The sequence below is a fragment of the Callithrix jacchus genome, chromosome 7 (genome assembly GCF_049354715.1).
Source record: "Callithrix jacchus isolate 240 chromosome 7, calJac240_pri, whole genome shotgun sequence".
NCBI lineage: Eukaryota > Metazoa > Chordata > Mammalia > Primates > Cebidae > Callithrix > Callithrix jacchus.
The window spans coordinates 33,531,901-33,548,285 of NC_133508.1; the positions used below are offsets into that span (position 1 = coordinate 33,531,901).

The 16,385-nt window shown below is 39.6% G+C and overlaps 1 long non-coding RNA gene across 1 annotated transcript; it reads left to right on the forward strand.

Annotated features, from left to right (window-relative positions):
* The first annotated feature begins 1,084 nt into the window (after nt 1–1,084).
* Nucleotides 1,085–14,558, forward strand: LOC144577098 (uncharacterized). Its single transcript, XR_013520384.1, has 6 exons — nt 1,085–1,337; nt 6,050–6,215; nt 6,308–6,391; nt 7,202–7,337; nt 9,552–9,617; nt 14,301–14,558. It is a non-coding gene; the product is annotated as an uncharacterized LOC144577098 (long non-coding RNA).
* Nucleotides 14,559–16,385: the final 1,827 nt, after the last annotated feature.

The following is a 16,385-nucleotide window of genomic DNA, read 5'->3' on the forward strand; positions in this document are numbered from 1 at the left end:
AAATTAAATCCATTTTATTTAAAGCCATCAGTGTGGGTTATAGAATATACCAAAACGTTCTCACTGACATTTACAGCCAGATAGAAAATGTGGATTATTTTGTGCTATACTCAACAATTAGAAAGACTGTTTACATTTTTTAACCCATGGATTTACTATCAGGCAGTAAACTTGGAGACTATAGGGATTTGACATTATCGATCATTTATTAAAATGTCACTGTGACTTAGCTTTATGGGTGGCAGAAAACCAAAGCTTTCATTTTCATGAGCTAGTTTAGATTCTTACATGGTTTGGGGCAGGTCAGTTTACCCCCATCCAGTCCTGTTTCTTCACCTAAAAAAAAAAAAATTACAGAATCTCTAAGATCTCTTTGTATATTTCATAACATGATGAATTTGATCCACCTATGTTTTCAGGAATATATCATTGCATTGCAACCAAAGGCACGCTCCTTAAAAATCACTGATATTTTGTGGGTTAAATGATAGCTTTGAAATAGTGGTATTTCTATTTTCTTTTTTAAAATATGACCTACAATAAGCAACATATAAAGCATATAATTTGATAAGTCTGATTTACGTAATTGCTTCTTACCATAATCAACATAATTCTATCACCCAGATAAATTCCTCATGTCTCTTCTTAGTCCTTCTTTTTTGCCTCTCCCCTCCCCAAATCCCATTCTTCAGGAAACTGCTGATATGCTTTGTTTCACCATAGATTATTTTGTATTTTCTAGAATGTTACATACACAGAAGTATATATATATTTATTTTTTTTTTGGTCTGGCTTCTTTCACCCAGTATAGTTACTTTGAGATTCATCCATGCTGTTGCGAATATTGATTATTTATTCCTTTTGATTGTTGAATGGTATCCCACTTTACAGAGATCCCAAAGTTTGTTTATCCAGCCACCTGTTGATGAATATCAGGGCATTGTTACAAATAAAGCTGCTACAAACATTGTGTATAAATCTTTGTGGAGACATAGGTTTGAGTTCAAGGAGTATAGAAACTGGATCCTACTATAGGTATATCTTTACCTTGAGAACCCGACAGACTATTTTCCAAAGGAGTTGCATCCTTGCACTTTACCTCCAGCAGGGTATGAGAGTTCCAGTTGCTCTATGTCCTTGCCAACATCAGTATCACAAGTTTTTTTTTTTTTCAGATGTTCTAACCAATGTATAGTGATATGTCATTGTATTTGTCCATTTTCACACTGCTGACAAAGACATACCTGAGACTGAGTAATTTACAGAGAAACACAGGTTTAATGGACCCACAGTTCCACATGCCTGGGGAGGCCTCACAATCATGGCGGAAGAAGAAAGTCACGTTTTATGTGGTGACAGACAAGAGAGAATGAGAACTAAGCAAAACGGGATTCTGCTTATAAAACCATCAGCTCTCATGAGACTTATTCACTACTATGAGAAGAGCGTGGGGAAAACTGCCCCCATGATTCAATTATCTCCCGCTGGATGGCTCCCACAACACATGGGAATTATGGGAGCTACAATTCAAGATGAGATTTGGGTGGGGACACAGCCAAATCATAACAGTCATTGTGGTTTGAATTTCCATTTCCTTGATGATTAATGATGTTCAGCATTTTTTCATGTGCTTATCTGCCATGCATATACATTCTTCAGTGAAATGTGTCCTCAAATCTTTTGCACATTTTGTTTTTGGCTGTTTGTCTTCTTATAACTGGGCCTTGGAAACCTCTTCATACATTCTGAATATAAGTTCCTTAGCTGATCCCTGATTTGTAAATGTTTTCTCCCTGTCAGTGACTGTCTTTTCATTCTCTTTACAGTGTCTTTCAAAGAGCGCAGTTCTTCATCTTAATGCAATCTAATTTGTCAGACTTTTTTCTTCTATGGTTCATGCTTTTGGTGCCATATGTAAAAAAACATTTGCCCAATCAAACATTACAAGGATTTTCTCCTACATTTTCTTCTGGAAGTTGTATAGTTTTATGTTTTATATGTAAGTCTATGATTCATTTAGAGTTCATATTTGTATGTGGTGCAAGGTGGGGATTGGGGCTCTTTTTTGCATATATGGTTATCCAACTGTTCCAGTACAATTTATTGAAAAAACTATTCTTTTCCCACAAAATTGTCTTTGCAACTTTGTCAAAAATTCACTTACATCTATGTGTGGATCCATTTATGGACACTCTATTCTAGGTTTGTCTATTTATCCCTGCAGTTCTACTGGTTTTTTTCTTCCTGTATTTTGGACTCTGCTACTTAGGTATATTAACATTTACAGTGGTTCTTTCTATAATGAATTGACCCTTTTATCATCATGAAATGACCTTCTTTATCACTGCTAATATCCTTTGCTCTGAAAACCGTTTTGTGTGATGTTAATATAACCACTGTAGCTTACTTATGATTCGTGTTAGCATGATATATCATTTTCCATATTTTTAACCTAATTGTGTGTTTACAGTTAAACTGCGTTTCTTGCAGGCAGCAGATAGTGATTCTTGCTTTTATTTTCTTCTGACAACTTCTGCCTTTGAATTTGGGTGTTAAGCCATTGTGATTTAATGTAATTATAGAAATGATTATTTCCTCCGTCTAACTATTTAATTGTATTTTTCCCATCTATTTCCTGTTCCCTTTTTCTCTTTTCTCTGCCTTTTTGTGGTTGGGCATTTTTTTTAAGACATTCAGTTATTTAAGAAGTATTTGTCAGGCATGGCGGTAAACACTGGGAATACAACAGTGGGTAAAACAGACAAGATACCTGCCTTGTGAGATTTAAATTCTAGCTGAAGAGATAATAAGGGGGACAGTAACACTGGAGTAAGGTGTGGAAAGAAGAGAATGGACAAACCTCAGTAAGAGGTTCAGTGGAGGGACTCGCCTAGCAAGGGTTTTGTTTCTCATTGCCTTTTTTTAGTTCTGTAATTTCTATTTGGTTCGTTTCTATCACTTATGTCTTTGCTAAGGTTTACTATTCTTTTCATTCCTTTCATGAGACTTTCATGATTCATACTTCGTTGAATCATTTTCATGATGGCTGCCTTAAAATCTTAGTTCTTGATATGCAGGTGATAATTTATTATATCATGGACATTTTGGATTTTATATTAGGAGATTCTAGGCCCCATTTAGATCTGTGATGACAGCAGACCGTAAGCCTATTTAGGTTTCCTACAGCGGTTCTGGCCTAATTTTGTGGGCTGTGGTTCTAATGACAATTTCATTTTCAGAGCTGTTTTGACTGCTTGCTTTCTCCGGTGCCACCGGGGCTCCCACTCGTCCCTGCTGGTACTGCTTGTGGTGGTGGAGGACAGTTTCCCTAAGCCAGGCCGTCTGGTGCTTCCTAGGAGGAGAAAGGAAGTCTCTGACCCAAGGGGACAAATAGGCTTCCTGGATCAGGTCCTCATAGTTAAGGGATTTCCCTTGCTAGTGTTGCCGGGCCACTCAGTGTCTCTGGATGGAGGATGGGAGTTGCAAGCCGTTGCAAGCCTGGCAAGAAATTAGAGTGTTTTCTAGGCCAGGGGCTTACTGCAGTGGGTCTCCCTTCCCAGGGCCTGCTGGTGCTTGGGTTGTGGATGAGCATCTCAGCCCCGGTGGGGAAGGAGAGCACATCACCTGGACACTTACTCTTAGCAGGGCCCTCAATCAGTCTCCCTTGCTGGGGCTGCTGAACTTGTCATTGCTGGTAGTTTGTTTGTTTTTCTTTCCATTGCAGCTGCACAAGTTAATGGCAGGGTTTTCGTTTAATCCAAGGAAGAAATGAGCTGATCTGAGCCCCCTTTAGTGGATATCAGAAAATGCCAGGCCTGAGTCCCTTTCTTGTGTTGGATGGAGGGAATGTCAGACACACTGCTGCTGTTTTTCTCTGCTCCAGAGGCACCCCACCCCCAGTCTGCCTTCCTCTTTCCATCATGTATAGTTCTTCTTCAATTACCTCCTACATCATTTGCAGGGCTTATAGTTGTACTTAACAGGGAGAAATGAGTCTACCCTCTACATCATTTCACCTGGATCAGAAATCCCTGGATTGAGTGTATTTTTAATGATTTCATGGATTATGGTGTTTTCTTATTAGCTATAACTCTGGGTGACATTGTTTTAGTTATTCTTTTGGGGTTTATATTGTACATCTTTACCTTATTAGGATCTACCTTTGAATGTTACCATATTCATATAATTTCATATACAGTACAAGGATCTTACAATGGCATACTTCCATTTCCAACCTTCTGCTATTTTGCCGTTTCATATATAGTACAAATAATATATACTCCATAATGCATTGTCATTGCTTTAAGCAGTTGATTATCTTTTCAAGAGATTTAAATGAGAAAAATCTCTTAACTTATCTACATGGTTGCCATTTCCTAGGCTCCCTAGCTCTCTGTAGATACGGTTTCCATCTGGAATCCTTCTCTTCTGCCGGAGGCACTTTCGTTAAGGTTTCTTGTGGTGCAGGTGCATTATCAATAATTTTTTTTGGCTTTGTTTGTCTAAGACTTTATTTTGTCTTCGTCTTTGAAAGATGATGTTTTTCCTGATAAAGAATCCAAGTTGACAACTTTCTGTCTTTCAGAACTTTCTCACTTGCCTTAATTCTGAGGAGAAAATGACTTATTTTTGTTCTGCTCTATATAATGTGTCCTTTGTCTCTGGGCATTCTCAATATTCTCTGCATTGCTAGTTTCAAACTATTTGATTATGACGTGATTATCACGCAGTTTTCTCCGTGATTCTTGTCTTGGGTTTAAGCTTTCTAGATCTGTTGGTTTCAGATTTCATAAATTTTGGAAATATTTTAGCCATTATTTCTTCAAACTGTTTTTCTTTCCTACCCCAATTATGCATATATTAGGCTCCTTAAAGTTGTTTCATAGCTTACTGATACCTTTTTTTTTCAGTTTGTTTCCTTTTTGTTTCATTGTGAATTGTTTTTATTGCTATGTCTTCAAGCTCACTAATCTTTTCCTCTGCAACATCTAATCTGCTATTAACCACAGAGATTTTTCATCTCAGGCATCACAGGCTTTCTAGAAATTTGACTTTCTTTTTTATATTTTCTGTGTCTCTACATAGCACATTTAATCTTTCCTCGAGTTGTTTTATAATAATTATTTTAATGTCCTTATCTATTAATTTTATCAAATACAGTTATAATAACTATTTTAATGTCCTTATCTATAATTTTATCAACCATGTCAATTCTGAGTCAGTTTTGATTAATTGATGTCTATCCTTATTTTGTATTTTCTGCCTTTTTATTTATTTATTTTTTGCATGCCTGGTAATTTTCTTTTTATTGTTGTTTATTTAATTTATTTCTTTTTTGAGATGAAGTCTCACTCTGTAGCTCAGGTTGGAGTGCAGTGGTGCATTCTCGGCTCACCACAACCTCTGCCTCCCAGGTACAAGCAATTCTCCTGCTCCAGCCTCCCAAGTAGCTGGGACCACAGGTGCATGCCACCCAGCCTGGTTAATTTTTTCTATTTTTAGTAGAAGTGGGGTTTCATGGTATTAGCCAGGTGGTTGGTCTCAATCTCCTGACCTCATGATCTTACCACCTTGGCCTCCCAGAGTGCTGGGATTACAGACATGAGCCACTGCATCTAGCTGGTAATTTCCAAAGTACCGGACACTGTGATTCTTATACTGTTGGCTGCTAAATATTTTTGTATTCCTATCCATTTTGTTTTGTTTTGTTTTTTCTGGTATATGATCAAATTACCTTAAAATAGTTTGATTCTTTTCTATCTTGCTCTTAAGCATTGTTAGACAGAACCAGTGGAGCATGAAGTTCAGGGACAATTTTCCTCCTGATTGAGGCAAAACCCTTCTGAGTATCCTACTTGATAAACCATAAATTATGAGTTTTCCACTCTGACTGCTGAGAAAATAGGCTTTGGGTATGTTTTCCACTAATTCCTTTGAGTGGTTATTTCTCAAGCATGAGTAGTTTCCTCACTGACATGCACTAACCAGTATCCAGCTAAATACCTGCAGAGGACACCTGGCAGATCTCCTGAGTTTTCCCTCTTGGCAGCTCTCTCCTCTCAAGTACTCCACCTCTTGAAATCTAACTACCTTGATCTCCCTGCTCTCCTTTCCTTATTCAGAGAGACCCCTAGACCCCATGTGGCTTCTTCTCCCTGCATCATGGCCTGGAAACTGTCCACGTGATAGCCTAAGTCAATCATGGGACTCACCCGGTTTGTTTCCTTGCCTCAGTTGTCCTTGCTCTTCATGACCCAGTGGGCTGATATCCAATATCTTGTGAACATTTTTTTCCAATTAATTTTAGATTTAGTGAGCACATATGCAGGTTTGTTACCTGGGTATATCACATGATGCGGAGATTTGGAGCACAAATGATCTCATCACCCAGGTACTGAGAATATACCAAATGGGTCATTTTTCAGTTTTCAACCCTTGCCCCCTCCCCTCTAGTAGTTCTCAGTGTCTATTGTTGCCATTTTATGTCCACGAGTACCCAATGTTTAGCTGTCACTTATAAGTGAGAACATGTGGTTTTCTTTTCCTGTATTAATTTGTTTAGGATAATGATCTCCAGCTGCATCCATGTTGCTGCAAAGAACATGATTTCAGTCTGGGCACAGTGGTTGATGCCCGTAATCCTAGCACTTTGGGAGGCTGAGGCGAGCGGATCACTTACAGTCAGGAGTTTGAAACCGGCCTGGCCAACATGGTGAAACCCTGTCCCTATTAAAAATGCAAAAAAGTTTGTGGGGTGTGGTGGTGGGTGCCTGTAATCCGAACTACTCAGAAGGTAAAGCAGGAGAATTGCTTGAACCCGGGAAGTGGCAGTTGCAGTGAGCAGACATCACGAGCTGTACTCTCCAGCTTAGGGGACAAGAACAAAACACTGTTTCAAAAAATAAAAAAATATATATATAATTTTGTTCCTTTTTATGGCTGCATAGTATTCCATGGTATACATATCCCACATTTTCTTTATCCTGTCTACCACTGATGAACACTTAGATTGATAAGCACCCAGATTGATGCCATGTGTTTGCTATTATGAATAGTACTGTAATGAATATGTGAGTGCAGATTTCTTTTTGACAGAAATATTTATTTTATTTTATTTTATTTTATTTTAGACACATACCCAGTAATGGTATTGCTAGGTCAACCAGTATTTATAAGTTCTTTCTTTTTCTTTTTGAGACAGAATCTTGCTCTGTTGCCCAGGCTGGAGTGCAATGGCACAATCTCCACTCCTGGCAAACTCCGCCTCCTGGATTCAAGTGATTCTCCTGCCTCAGCCTCCCAAATAGCTGGGATTACAGGCGTGACCACTGCATCCGGCCTTCTGTTTTAAGTTATTTGAGAAATCTCCAAACTGCTTTCCACAGTGGCTGAACTAATTTACATTCCCGTTAGCAGTGTGTAAGCCTTCCCTTCTCTTGCCAGCATCCATTGTTTTTTTGACTTTAATACTAGTCATCCTGACTAGTGTGAGATGGTATCCCATTGTGGTTTTATCATTTCTTTGACAATTAGTGGTGGTGAGCATTTTTTCATACATGTGTTGGCTGCTTGTATGTCTTCTTTTGAGAAGTGTCTGTTCATGTCTTTTGCCTGTATTTTGTTGTTGTTTTTTGTTTAATTTAATTTAATTTTTATTTTAAGTTCTGAGTCCATGTGCAGGATGTGTAGATTTGTTACACAGGTAAACGTGTCCATGGTAGTTTCCTGCACCTTTCAACCTATCACCTAGGTATTAAGCCGAGCATGCATTAGCTATTTTTCCTAATGTTCTCCTTTGCCCTGCCCACCAAAAGGCCCCAGTGTGTGTTGTTCCCCTCCCTGTGTCCATGAATCCTCACTGTTCAGCTCTCACTTATAAGTGAGAACATGTTGTGTTTGGTTTTCTGTTTGTGCATTACTTTGCTGAAAATAATGGCTTCCAGCTCCAGCCATGTCCCTACAAAGAACATGATCTCATTCCTTTTTATGGCTGCATAGTATTCCATTGTGTATCTGTATCACAATTTATTTACCCAGTCTATCACAGAGAAACTGTTAACAGGGTAAAGAGACAACCTACAGAATAGGGGGGAAAAAAATCACAAACCATGCATCCCACAAAGGTCAATATCCAGAATCTTTAAGAAACTTAAACAATTGAACAAGCAAAAAACAAATACTCCCATTTTTAATTAATGCATTTCCATCTAGGTAAGACTAAGAAGGAGCAGTGGGGATGGAGAGAAGTGGATAGATTTGAGAGACACTTGGGAGGTAGGATCAACAGTAGTTGGTGACCAAAGGATTGTGCCGGAGGAGGGGAGGAGGAGGGAGAAAGCGGTGTTGACATGCGCTGCTGGGTCATACTGACATTCCACCCTGACATAGCAAATTTAATTCTTTAAGTTTCTGAAAGATTACGGATATTAGACCTTTGTCAGATGCATAGTTTGTGAATATGTTTCCCACTTCTGTAGGTTATCTGTTTACCCTGTTGATAGTTTCTTTTGCTGTGCAGAAGCTCTTTAATTAGTCTAATTAGTTCCCATTTGTCAGTTTTTGTTTTGGTTGCAATTACTTTTGAGGACTTAGTCGTAAATTCTTTCCCAAGACCAATGTCTAGAATGATGTTTTCTGGGTTTCTTTTAGGGTTCCTAGAGTTTGAAGTCTTACATTTAAATCTTTAATCCATCCGAAGTTAATTTTCATATATAGTGAAGGGTAGAGGTCCAATCTCATTCTTCTACATATGGCTAGCCAGCTATCCCAGCACCATATATTGAATAGAAAGCCCTTTTCCCATTGCTTATTTTTGTCGACTTTGTCAAAGATCAGATGGCTGTAGATGTGTGGCTTTATTTCTGGGTTCTCTATTCTGTTCCGTTGGTCTGTGTTTCTGTTTTTGTACCATGCTTTAAACCATGCTGTTTTAGTTACTGTAGCCTTATAGTATAATACGAAGTCAGGGAATGTGATGCCTCCAACTGTTCTTTTTGCTTAGAATTGCTTTGACCATGTGGAATCTTTTTTGATTCCATATGAACTTTAGAATTTTTTTTCTAGTCTGTAAAAAACAGTGTTGGTAGTTTGATAGGAATAGTATTGAATCTGTACATTGCTTCTGGCAGTATGGCCATTTTAAGGATATTATTTCTTCCAGTCCATGTGCATAGAATGTTTTCCCATGTGTTTGTACCATCTATGATTCTCTCAGCAGTGGTTTGCAGTTATAGAGATCTTTCACCTCTGTGGTTACATGTATTCCTAGGTTCTTGTGGAGGATTTTTTGTAGTTACTGATTTGGTTCTCAGCTTGAATCTTATTGGTGTATAGAAATGCTACTGATTTTTCTACACTGACTTTTGTATCCTGAAACTTTTTAATGTTGTTTACCAGTTCCAGGAGCCTTTTGGCAGGAGTGAACTCTTGTTTTATATATACATATATTTTTTTTTCTAGTCTTTCAATTTTACAGGTAAAAGGATATATCTAGCACCTGTTAATTTATTTTGGCTTGAAATAGAAATTTGACTCTTATATCCTTTATATAGAAAAGTGACCTGGAAGGAGTAGGCGTAGACCTGGAGGATCCAGTTGAGCTTTGCATTTGCATCCAGGTAAGTCTAGGAAGAAGCAGCAGGGATGGAGGGAAGTGGATAGATTTGAAAGATATGTGGGAGGTAGGATCATCAGTAGTTGGTGACCTGTGGATTGTGCAGGAGGAGGGGCAGAGGAGGGAAATGAAGTGTTGCTTGGTACATGGTGACACTACTCCCTGACATAGCAAACTCTGAAGGGGAAGTTACAGTGCAGTGAGCTATGATCAACTTGATATGTCCAACTTGATTCTGATGGGTCAAGTGTTTATGGAGTGACAGTGACTTATTAAAAGGTAATCTTGAAGATGAAATAGTAAGAAAGAACATAGGCTGTAAAGGACAGAAAAAGAAAAGAGTTGTGATCACACCTTTTTATGGTAGTTATGCATCATTGCTGCTCTCTTTTGTTAGAGGTATTTATTTTATGTGACACTTAGAAATATGGATGTTTCACTGACCACTGCTGACTGCTTTTGATGTGTCAACAAAAAATTAAAATGGCCTCAACTTCTGCCTTTAGAATTAGGAGTGTTCAAGATTTTTATTAATGGAGTAAATGTTTCATAATGAATATCCTGTGAGTCAGCTTCTTTATGTATTTAAAAATTCCTGACTTGCACCATCAGGCTCTTATGTTACAAGCTGTCACACCCTATCAAGAAGACACTACTGCTAATGTAGATAGCAGAACTATAGCAGTGGTCCCCTACCTTGTTGGCACCAGGGACCGCTTTAGTGGAAGACAGTTTTGCCATGGGTTGGGGTGGGGCGATGGTTTCAGGATGATTCAAGCAGGTTACATTTATTGTGCACTTCATTTCTATTTCTATTACATTATAATATACCATGAAACAATTATACAACTCAACATAATGCAGAACCAGTGGGAGCCCTGAGTTTGTTTCCCAGCAACTAGATGGTCCCATCTGGGGATGATGGGAGACAGTGACAGATCATCAGGCATTAGATTCTCATAAGGAGTGTACAACCTGGATCCCTCACATACACAGTTCACAATAGGATTTGCACTCTGATGAGAATCTACTGCCACTGCTGCTCTGACAGGAGGTGGAGCTCAGGTGATAATACTAGTGATAGGGAGTGGCTATAACTACAGAGGAAGCTTCACGTGCTCACGGGCCACTCACCTTCTGCTGTGTTACCCAGGTCCTAACAGGCCATGGACTCCTACCAGTCTGTGGCTGGGGGTTGGGGACCCCTGGAGTATATTCAGAGAAGTCAAAGCATTCAGCCAGACTGACAAAGCAAGGTATACGAATTTACTTTGGGGGCTGGGCATGGTGGCTCACGCCTGTAATCCCAGCACTCTGGGAGGCTGAGGTGGGCGGATCACTTGAGGTCAGGAGTTCCACACCAGCCTGGCCAACATGGTAAAACCCTATCTCTACTGGAAATACAGAAATTAGCTGGGTGTGGTGTGGGCACCTGAAATCCCTGCTACTCAACAGCTGAGTCAGGAGAATCACCTGAACCTGGGAGGTGGAGGTTGCAGTGAGCCAAGATTAGGCCACTGCGCTCCAGCCTGGGCAACAGAGCAAGATTCCATCTCAAAATAAAATAAAATATAATAAAGAATTTACTTCAGCATTCAGAGAGGATGCTGAGCTTGGACATAACACAATCAAAGAGAATAAAAAGCCTCATGATATAACTGAGAGTTTTTAAATATGAAAAATATGCACAAGAAATTTATTATAAAATACGTATTCCACTAATAATCATAATAATAACTTTGAAATTCCTAATTCCAAAAATCAGCAGTTGAAACCATTTTGATTTTCTATTGACATGTTAAAAGCAGGCAAAATTGTTTCGGGCTGAGTCTAAATGATCTGATTATGAAGCAACATCGAAAGTGTAGACAGTGTTAGGCAGGAATGGCAGACACCTGCTGAACTCACCGTCATGTTTAATCCTGTGCTGAATTTTGAGATACAAGATCACAGTTTAAATACTTGTCTAACAAAAGAGCATCAGGCTTACGACACTGACCTTTATTTGTCTAAAACACACAGAACGCTCTCTCCTGTCAATGAGCATAGCTGTCAGATGCTCTGTGCACAGCTACTAAACGCTCTCAAGATTGCAGGTTGCAGCATGGGCATTAAGTACACATTTAATCAGCTGCAGAAGGTGAGAAGGTGCATTACACTGACTAATTTCAGTAGTAACTCTAATGTGCTCTTATTTATATTTGGTGTCTGGTAGATTCATTTAGTCGCTGATTGCAAGGCGTAATGGCAAATATTGAGCAGGTTTACCTCTCTTTAAAGATAGTGCACATTTTAAAAATAAATCGATATTTTCAAAGTACGTTGTTGCGAGTGGTAATTGGGGAAACATCTTTAGAGGGCAATTTGGCAATGCCTATCAAAATGGAAATGTGCTTATATTTCCTTGAACCCAGAAATTGAGTCTAGTATTTTAGCCTACAGATAGTCTCCCATGTGTCACAAAACATATGGACAGAGATAGTCATTGAAGAATGGAGGACCAGACTAGAATATTGAAAACTGTTTAAATATTTATCAATAGGAAACTGGTCGAATAGATTTTGGTATCCCCATACAATTGAATAAAGTACATCTATGAAAAGAAGAAAACACTACTTGTAGATATACTGATGTGGAATATTTTCTGAGCTGAGTAGATGCATGAAGAAAACAAAACACGGAACATTGTGTAATATTTTACTGCTTGTGTAACAGATGAGGGATGAGTGTAGATGCTGTACGTATAAGCATGTGTTTTCCCCTGAGAGGGTATATAAGAAATGCATAATCGGCTGGTTGCAGTGACTCATACCTGACATCTTAGTACTTTGGGAGGCCAAGGTGGGAGAATCACTTGAGGCCAGGAGTTTGACACCAGCCAGGGCAAAAAAAAAAAAAAAAAACAGGCGTCAGGCATGGTGGCATGTACCCGTAGTCACAGCTACTCAGGAGGCTGAGGCAGGAGGATTGCTTGACCCTGAAGACTGCAATGAACTATGATTGTGCCACTGCATTCAAGCCTGGGTGGCACGCTGAGACCCCGTATCAAAAAAAAAATCATAATTACAGTCATCTCTGGAAAGGATAACTAGAAATTGAAAACCAAGGGATAGAGGATGGGAAAAGGTTTACTTTTCATATATATCCTTTATATCCGTTGACTATTTTACTATGCAATATATAGTCTATTCAAAAATTAAAAAGTCATCAAATAAAGTTATATCAAACTCCATTATAAATTTTGACATCACTTCAAGAAAAAATATTTGACTAGAAGATGGAATAGAGGTACTTAAGAATGTACCAAATCTTGTTAAAACTGCGTAAAGGAAATTAGAAGTTTCTGGTAAAACTAATGATCATCAAAAAGAAGTCAGAAATACAGAAATAAAGGCGTTAGGATGTCTTACTTGCTTGGCACATTAGCTTCCAATTCTAAGAGAAAAATAATGACAGCTTTTGTGAACAGAAGACAAGCCTGAAAAGTCACTTAGTTCCTAGCAGTCCCTCCTCTTTCTCTTTGCTTGTGCAGACGCTGTGGTTACCCAGCACTTAATAGGCTTTTATAAATAAACAGGTGGGTCTGGCCAACGGGAGAAGAAGAATCAGGAAAATGGGAAAGGAAACCGTTTAAAATGAAATTGTGCATGAATAAAGGAGCATGTTTATGGGGATTTGCATCTGAAAACAGTTCCTTTTATCACTCTGGAACAAAAATATTTGTCAAATTTTTATATAATGAATTGTGTAAATATCTATCACAAATGACCTTCATTGTACATTACTTGTAAGTTTATGGAAGAACATAGAATCTAAACAAGTGTATACCCTACCATAGATCATAGATAGTCACCACCTGAGTCTCCTGGCAACACTTTGTAGCCTGGGGAAAGAACATCTAGGTCATAGTAAATATCTCTTTGTAAATTGTGTTTGAAGATATAAAATCTAAGGTTGTGGCCACTGTTTTGCATCTATAAATGTCAGGCACTTTGTTAACACTTCATTTTCTATCCTAAGAAGTATTTTTTAATGATCCTGGTTCAAAAGCTTCATGCATACAGGGAGAACTTCTTTTTTTATTAGACACAAGAATTCATGTTTTGTTTTCCCTTTCTGACTTAAAAATGTTTTAACATCCCAGCACTTTGGGAGACTGAGGTTGGGGAAATCGCTCAAAGCCAGGAGTCTGAGACCAGCCTGGGCAACATAGTGAGAATTGTGTCTCTATAAAGAATTTAAAAATTGCCCAGGACACCTGTAGTCCCAGCTACTCACGAAGCTAAGGCAGGAGGATCACTTGAGCCCAGAAGGTCAAGCCTGCAGTGAGCCGTGACAATGCCACTGCATGCCAGCCTGAGCAACAGAGCAAGACCCTGTCTCAAAAATTTTTTTTTGTTCTAACAACATAAGCTTGTGGGTTAAAGGGCACTTATGAGGACAGTAGCCTTCAGTTAAAGAAGTAAATCACCAGGGTGAGGACATACTTCAAATATCAAATTAGCCTGGTTATGAATTGACTATGAGAAACGTCACTTTTTAGGTGAATGATCAGGTTCATCAAAGTTTAATCATATTCTGCAAGTCGTTTGATGTTTTCTTGGGCAGATTCCACTCTTGCAGAATGGTATGATTCTAAATACAACTTATGAGAAGATTAAAAGAATATGCTTTCTCACACTCACAGGTGGTCACATTTTAAAGAACTGAACCGATGCCAAAGGCAGACAGCAATTTTTTTAGGAGACACAAAAAGAGAAGAAAAGAAAAACCAAAGACAATAAAAAGACGGGATACATCCGAGCATAAAAAGAGCTCATTTCCTGTAGAGGAACAAATTCCTTTCCTGTCTTCCTGTCTCACTCCCCCAACCAGGACAGCTCCTCTGTCTACAGCAGACCCTAGGTCACACCTCCATTGATCTAATAAAAACTGGTTCCTGTCACTTCTCTCTCCATTTGACTGCATCTCTGGCATTCTACCCTATCTTGAACAATTTTTTTCGTTCACCTTGTAGTCATGTATCGAATGTCTCCATAGGCTGTAAGACAGAAGATGAATAAGTCAAGGATGGTTTATCATCAATGTCACGATTGAGAGAATGTTTTGTACCTCTTAACTTTGAAGCTTGAGCCCAACAAGGCAAATCAGACTTCAACATCTTCTACCTTCATACAAACTTCCTACTGAAAGAGGAAATTTTTCCTGATCCCTTAGTGGGAATCCAGAAGGGGGGTGGCTCATTTACATACCCCAAAGCTCTCATCCCCTCACGGGAGGGGAACCGTGGAGGTGAGCGGGTACAGGGGCCAGGATGAGTGCTTCTGGGTGCCAGCAGGAACAGAACACTAGGTAGTCCCACAGCAGCATCTGGGGGTACCCATGACCCCTGGGCCTCCGGAGGGTGTGTTTTACAGTGTGCTCTTTCAGCTTTGCCATCCGTGGACAGCTTAAGTGTTTAACAGCTCAGTGTGGCAGCCCTCTGTATCCCGAGCTCTTGTTCAGTGTTCAAGAAAAATCAGGTCACACGAATGAGTTGAAGATGGTAAATGCAGGGGATTTTACTGCTGGTGAAAATGGCTCTCAGTGGGATGGGGATCAAGAAAGGGGATGGAGCAGGAAGGTGGTCTTCCCCCGGAGTTTGGCCATCCCCAGCCAAACTCTTCTCCAGAGTTCCGCTGTCAAGCTGTCCCTCTGAAGTCAAGCTGCTTCTTACTGATGTTAAACTGCTTCTTCTCTTCGTTCCTTTGCTGCTTCACTGCCAGTGGAGAAACTGGGATTTTTATGGTTACAGGATGGGGGTTGGGGTAGGCCATGGTGGTTTCGGAAAAGGCAACAGGAATGCATGTTCTTGCTTTGGGCCGCTAGTCTAGGCTTGAGGGCAAGGCTTCGTCCTGGACCCTGCCCTCTTCTACCCAGTATTTCCCTGCGTCCTGCCCAGATCACTATTATCTAATAACTAGCTATTAGACTGATTGTTGAACTGAATTATTTCCTCCAACTGTGGTTATGATTTCTGTTCACAAGATTTTCTGCTCTGGACATCAAGTGTTTGTATTGCTTCCTAGCATTCAATGAGGAAATGCTTTGTCTATGACATGGAGTGTTAAAAATGGTCTCTCAAAACTCTCTCAGCCCTTGGGTTGTATGAATCTGTGGATCAGGTCACTAAAAATCAGAGTGGAGCCTTACTGACTTAATCATTCATTGATTCTACATCTTTTTTTCTTTTACTATTGCTGATTTATTAGAACGGATACTAGAAAGAAAGCAAATGAGCAGCTAAATGAAGAGGTCCATAGGACAAGGTCTGGGAGAAGGCATCCAGGGCTTCCATGTGCACTACCCTCCCATCACCTCCAGGTTCAGCAACCTGGAGGCTCTCCCAGCCCAGTCCTTTGGGGTTTTACGGAGGCTTTATTACATAAGCATGATGGATTAAGTCATTGGCCATTGGTGATCAACTCAGCCTTCAGCCTCTCTCCATTCCCAGAGGTACCGGGGAGGGAACCGAATACTCCAGTGCTCTCATCACAAGGTTGGTTTCCAGGCAACTAGCTGCCCATCCTGAAGCTACCCTGGATCCCCCAGCCATCAGTCATCTCTTTAGCATACAAAACATCACTTGTCACCTCACAGAGGTCAAGTGTTTTAGGAACTACCTGGGAGGGAACAGGGACTAACACCAAATGCATTATTTCTTATTATAAATCCCAATAACACAGTTGACCTGCGGTCTTGGAACATGATCCCTTACAGCAAAAGGATCATA